Raw genomic sequence first — 7092 nt, forward strand, 5'->3', positions numbered from 1 at the left:
AGTCTTTTTTGTTCATTATAAGTTTACTACCCTGAGTTCCTTTTCACATCAATTTGCATGATAAAATTTTTCCATCTTATTACTTTCAATATGTAGATGTCTTTAGATGTGAAACGAGTCTCTTCTAAGCAGCATACATATAGGTCTTTTATTTTTTTTATCCATTCCATGCTCCTATGTCTTTTGATTAGAACATTTAGCAATTTACATTTAAAGTAATTAATGGTAAGTATGTATTTATCACCATTTTACTACCTGTTCTGTGGTAGTTTTTGTAGTTCTTATCTGATCCTTTCTTCTCTTGTTCTCTTCTCTAATGGTTTGCTGCTTTCTTTAGTGGTATACTTGGATTCCTTTCTCTTTAGTTTTGATTGTCTATTACTGGTTTGATTTGTGGTTACTATTCAGTTTATATATAACATTTTCTGCATATAAAAATCTGTATAAAGTTGATGGTCACTTCTATTTGAACCCAATTTTTTTCCTCTCCTCTCCATCTTTTAGGTATCAGGTATCATATTTTGCATCCTTTTGTGAGTCCCTTGACTGATTTTTGCAAATATATTTAATTTTACTGCTTCTGTGCTTCCCATTTTTTGTACTTCTATTTATAGTGCTTCCTGTCTATTCAAAGAGCCCCCTTTAACATTTATTTTAGGATTGGTTTAGTGGCCATGAACTTCTTTAGCTTTTCTTTGTCTGGAAACTATCTCTCCTTCTATTTTGAAAGATAGCCTGGCTGGATATAATATTCTTGACTGCAGATATTTTCTTTTCAGCACTTTGAATATGTCATGCCACTCACATCTGACTGCAAAATATCTGCTGAAAGATCATCTGATAATCTTATGGTGTTTCCTCTTCATATCACTGTCTTTTTTTACTCTTACTGTTTGCAAATTTTGTCTTTATCCCTACTTTTGCCATTTTAAATACTGTGTGTCTTGGTGTGGACTTCCTTGGTTTATTTTGTTGGGGATCTCTATGCCTCCTGGACCTGTCTATTTGTTGCCTTCCTCAGATTAGCAAAAATTTCAGCTATTATATATTTAAATAAAACTTGTTTTTCTTCTTCTGGGATCTCTATAATACAAATGTTATTATGCTTGAGAAGTGTCTGAATTCCCTGAGTCTCTTCTCATTTGTTTTATATTTTTTCCTCTCATTTGCTCAGCTTGATTCAATTCAACACAATTGATTGATTCAACATAATTTCATGAAGTTAAAAGTAAACTCAATTTCAAGTACTGTGTTCTTCATCTTTGGTGCTTTTTTTTTTTTTATCTCTTTTAGGGTCTCACTGATGTCTTCCACTCTTTTTCTAAGTCCAGTGATCCTTGTGATCATTACTTTAAATACTCTATCAGTTTACTACTTATCTTTTTTTGCTTTGATCTTTTGCTGTGATTGTGTTCTATTCTTTCATTTGGGACATATTCCTTTGTCTCCTCATTTTGTCTGACTCTTTGTGTGGTTTCTCTGTGTTAGGGAAGTCATCTATATCCCTTGCTCTTGGAAGTAATGACCTTAAAAGAAGAGGTCCTGTAGTGGCCTACAGTGCAATGTCCCCTATTTGCCAGAACTTGATGCTTCACAGGGTATTTCCTATGTGTGTTTCCTGCACCCTGATGTTGCATCTTGGACATTTTTTCCTTCAGTTCAGTCTTCTGTAGTGGCCCTCCTTGCCTGTTTTGTGCAGTGTTTGATCTTTGTGTGTTCATAGATCAATCCAGGGTCACTCTGGTTTTGCATTTAGTCAGACCATGTGTCTGCCAGTGATACGGAAGCAACAAACCACAGGGTGCTTTCTCTCTGTTGTCTCCTGAAAATCTCTCATTGGTGGGCAAGGCCTGCAATCAGACCAATTGTCTATCTCTGACCCACTGTTAGGGCCACCATCTGATTGGTGTGTGTATTTTTCCCTTTCCCCAGAGCAGAAGTCATTTTGGAGTAGTGCTGGCCCCTAAAAAGGCTGCTTGCACACTGCCAGTCTTGTGACTTCAGTTTGAATGGGCTCAACCAAGGGGGTACTGGAAGGGGCAGGGCACAGTGCCTGCAAGGTTTGTATGCTACTGAGAAAGGATGAGCAGCTGCTGCCAGGACTGGGCCAGCAGAGGTGGGGTATTCAAATTTAACAAGATGCTTGCTGGTCTGGTATCAAGGGCCCACAAACCCTGTGGGTAGGGGGACAAGGTTTTGGCAAGGTTTGTGCTGGTCTTCTGGTGGAGGAGACTGAGGCAAGCATGAATGGAAAGAGCATATCTGCCAAAGTGGTGTTTTCTAAAACTAGTTTTCTAGTTTTCTAAAACTAGAAAAGATTGTAGGGACATCTGGGTGGATCAGTCAGTTGAGCTTCCAACTCTTTATTTCAGCTCAGGTCTTGATCTGGAGTACTGGATTTGAGCTCTATGTTGGGGGCTCTACACTTGGTGTGGAGTCTGCTTTGTGTAAGCAAGTTAGGTAGTGAGTGTTCCTACTGAGTTAGTCCCTGCAGGTGGCCCTGTGTTTATGTTAAGGGGCAGGGGAAAGAAATGGCACCTGCCAGCTCCTTTGTTCCTGGAAGTGTCTCCCTCTGAGCCTTGCCCTTCCAGGACATGCTCTGAGTTGAGTGAATAACTGTCCCTCTTATATGCCCCAGGCATTTTTCAAACTGCTGCTTCTAATCTGTGTCTCCTTAGGTTGTTTATCATGCTGTCTCTTTAAGGATAAGGACTCCACTTCTTATTGTCCTTAGGCTCTCCCAGAGCTGAGCCCACTGATATTTAAAGTTCCAGGCTTTAAGTCCTGCTGGTTGTAAGAACTCACAAAATTCAGCCCTTCCAGTTTTCAAAGACAAATGTTTTGGGGATTCATCTTCCCTCTGGGAGATTCCCTTTATGATAGTCTATTTCTCTCCCTTCTCTGTGCCTGTGGCTCCCTCCTCACCACAGATATTGAGGTCTGGTTGTTGTTGTTTTTTTTCTATATATCTACATATCCCATTACTTTTTGAAACTTGGGAGGAATTTTATGAGAAAAAATTACTCAGATAATCACAACTTTCTTTTTTCTTTTGTAAGAGCAGACTACCACATGCAGTATTTCATTTGGATGTGTCTGGGGTCTTGGAAGCTTGACTATCCTATATTAAACAGTTAGACACTGAGAGCTTGTTTAGAGGTTATGCAGGAAAGTACAACTGCTCATATATGTTCCTCCTCTATCAGGGAACGTCCTCCTATTCAATCAAGCTAGCTTACATGTTCCAGAAGAACACACAGAGTGATGAGGGAGGAAGGAGACCCTGTCTAGCTAGCTAGGTCAGCCTCATCAACACTTGTACTCAATGGAGTGACAGATAATGCAGCGAGATTACAATCATATACATTAATCTCTTAACTTGATATGAAACACAATATAATGGCAAGTAAATTAAAAAAACACAATTTAAAGGAGTTAAAAATAAACTCAATCCATTTGAACTCAAAAATGAAGGCAGATTAATTCATTGAATGTAAAATTCATAAAAGAATGTAATAGAGAAGGCTGTAATCATCATCTAGTTGACATACACCTCACATATAAGGAAACTTGAGGCAGAAAAAAATATGAATTCACTAACCTATTTTAAACTTTTCAACAAACTGAGGCACACAAGAAGACTAATTTGCCAGCCCTCCTTGAACCTATCTTCTACTGAATTCTGTCCAATGGAATGTAGGCAGAAATGATGTACATTCCTAACCATGGAATGTCTTGTGCAATCTTATACTCTTTCTATGTCCCAAGGCTGTGCAGCTGGAGGGGAAGTACTGCTCTATTTCAGGAAAGCTGGAAATATGGATGAGAAATAAGCTTTTATTGCATTAAACCTTTGGAATCTAATATAGCAAAGCCTAGCTTATCTTGACTAACAAATAAACCAACTTCTCTGGATACTGAGTGGCTTTTATATGCTTATTCAGATATTAAATTATTTCCTGCTCCTGCTGCTATTAGCCAGGTGCCCCCAGTTGATTCATTGATCTTTACAAATATCCATCTGTGTCAACAAAGACCTAACCTTAGAAATATTCCTTTTTTGTTGTTGTTGTTCTTCATGTAACTGTAGATGAGCTCACTCCATTCAAATTTTCAGAAATCCACATGAAAAAGCCTAGAAGTATTGGTGGGAAAAGATATGGGATGAGGTTGAGAGGAGGTCAGGGAACAGAGATGCTTGGATTTGACCAACTGTATTATCTGAATAGCTTTACAATGAAAATGTATTCATGCAAAACTTTACAAACAGAAAGAAATTTAACAATTTCAGGGTCAGCATAACTACTCATGCAACTACTATACTCAGTCTTTCAATACCTATTGAAATCCTATCAATCCTTTAAGGCTTATTCAAATTTCACCCCCTACTTTGATGATTTTCCTTATCCTTCCTAAAAGGAATGTTATTTCCTTCTTCTGGATACCTAAAGAACTAGGTGGTTGCTTATTTGTGCAATGCCTTTGTATTTCTCTTGTATCTTAGTTACATGAGCACAAATTCTATTGTCCTTATTAGATGGAACTTTTTTGAAAAGTAGAAACTATCATGTATTTCATGTAACTTATAGAAAAATTATACCAAAATAGAAGTTGGGGGATTTCTGGAATGTCAGAGTGAATAAATTGGTAAATCTACTATCCAAAAAACATTGATAAAACTAGAAAAGATTGTAGGGACATCTGGGTGGATCAGTCAGTTGAGCTTCCAACTCTTTATTTCAGCTCAGGTCTTGATCTGGAGTACTGGATTTGAGCCCTATGTTGGGGGCTCTACACTTGGTGTGGAGTCTGCTTGTCCCTCTCACTCCCCTGGTTGTGCTTTCTCTCTCAAATAAATAAATAAACAAACAAATAAACTAGAAAAAATGTTAAAAGTAACCATTTCAGGACTCAAGCATACAATGAATTATGGAGCATTTATTTGAGAAAAGTTACTAAATACCAGGCAAGGACAATGATAATCTGTGGTGTAAGCTGGCTCTCATTCCAAAACTACCACCACTTCCAGCTCCACAGCCATCACAGTTCTATTATGACTGACAAATCCATGAGAACCAACTACTTCACTGCTAGAGGAAGCTGGCCACTTGAAGCTAAGTTTGGCAAATGCCAAGCTCCAGGAACAACCCAAGTGCCTGTTAATAGATAAATAGACAAATACATGGTGGTATTTTCATGTAATGGAATATTACTTAGCTGTAAAAAGGGATGACCTACTTACACATGTGGCAGCATGGCTGGACCTCGATTTTACTGTATTAAATGAAAGAAGATATATAAAATTGTGCATATTGTGTGATTATATTTATGTAAAATTCTATGATGTGCAAACAAATCTGTCATGACAAAAACAATTCAATGGGGATAAGAATAGAGAAGGGGAAAGGAAGGATTATAAGGGGCATGAGAAAATTTCTGTTCATTATCTTATTATGGTGATGGTTCCACAGGTGTATACCTTGCCAAAACTTAAGAAATTGTAGACTTGAAATATGTGATCTTAATTGTATTTGATTATACATTAATACAGTTGTTGTAAAATTTTGTCTTACCCCGGAATTGTTGTTACATCAACCTCCTAAAAACGTATGTTATGTATATCATGTGGCACATTCATCATTGATACATAACTTTAGTCCCAGTGCATACAAAAAATCTACAAGAAGCATGAATTTAGAGGAAACAGAATCATTGTGCTTAAGAAATAGTGATACTAATGTTTATAAATATAATAAATAGAGTGTTAGAACTAGAGCTTGACCACGTAATCTAGCCTTTTATATTACACTTGAAGAAATTGCACTCTGAGATGAAGGGACCTGATGGAGGTCAATAGGCACCCAACTGAGGACTTGAGGATATGCTTCTTTGCTAGTAAGATAATGGAAAACACAGGAATTAAATAATGACTTTGCTGACTTTATAATTCATTTGGGACATTTCTGTTCAGAAGAATCATATGACAAGAACCACAATAGAATTATCAATTCTTCCTCAACTTTCATTGGCTTCCAAAAAATGGAAGCAAAGCCAAACCTGTATTTTAAGATGTTATCTTCCATTTAAACATTCTTTCACCTTTTCATTTTATTGTTTTCATATAGTTTAAATCTTTTCAGAAGATTCTTTGAATCTTTGACAACTAAAACCAGCTGTGTTTGCTAGTGAGGGTGGAGATAGAAACAATATTTACCAGCAAAACCAAAATCAGACTTGAGCAGGGAAAAATATCAATTGGCAGCAATGGAAAGAAGAGGATTTGCTAATGTAGAACAGTTTTTGAACTCTGACACTTATTTTACCCTTGGCCTTGGAAGTCCAAATTCATACTGAAAGAGTGATGATTTTGTGTTAATTTCTAAAGGAAGGTTAAAAAGAGGCACACCCTTGTTCTTAAATTGGGACATTAATAATGACCTATTCTTTTCCATGTACAGTGGGAACTGCATAGGCACTGAAGTAAAAAAAAAAAAAAAAAAAAAACTGAACTCAACTCCTGTGTTCTCCACTTATGGATAATTTTCTAATTCATGGTTTTGTTGCCCATAAAATGTATCTACTTCATATCGGAATTGTGGAGAAGTTCAGAAATAACATACACAAACTCAATTTTACAATGTCAAGCTTATATAAGTGACATGTGGACACTCAATAAATGATAACTGTTACTATTTATTATTTTGAGACTTAGCACACAACCATGAAAAAAGCTACTGCTGGGAGGAGGGATGTACCTACTGCACTTGGCAATTCTTTTTAATCACACAGGAGCTGCTGATATTTGCCCCTCAGCTTCCAGCTGTTTCCTTCTGCTATACCTGATGCAATATAAGAAAATTTCTCTGCAGGTTTCTGCAGAGGCAGCCAGCACTTAGGTTGTGAATCTTTTCTTGAGTTGGGTGAGAAATTCTTCCTTTCATGCCTGGAAGGACATGCTGCTCTCTCAAACACAGGGAAGAATTTAGCTGACTTTGAGACCTTGATTAACTCATTTAATTAATTTTTCCTTCATAAACTACTAATAAATTTTACATAACTATAGTTATTTCCTCCATTGCATTTCCTCAGCTC

Source organism: Canis lupus, chromosome 11 (assembly GCF_011100685.1).
Source record: "Canis lupus familiaris isolate Mischka breed German Shepherd chromosome 11, alternate assembly UU_Cfam_GSD_1.0, whole genome shotgun sequence".
Classification (NCBI taxonomy): Eukaryota; Metazoa; Chordata; class Mammalia; order Carnivora; family Canidae; genus Canis; species Canis lupus.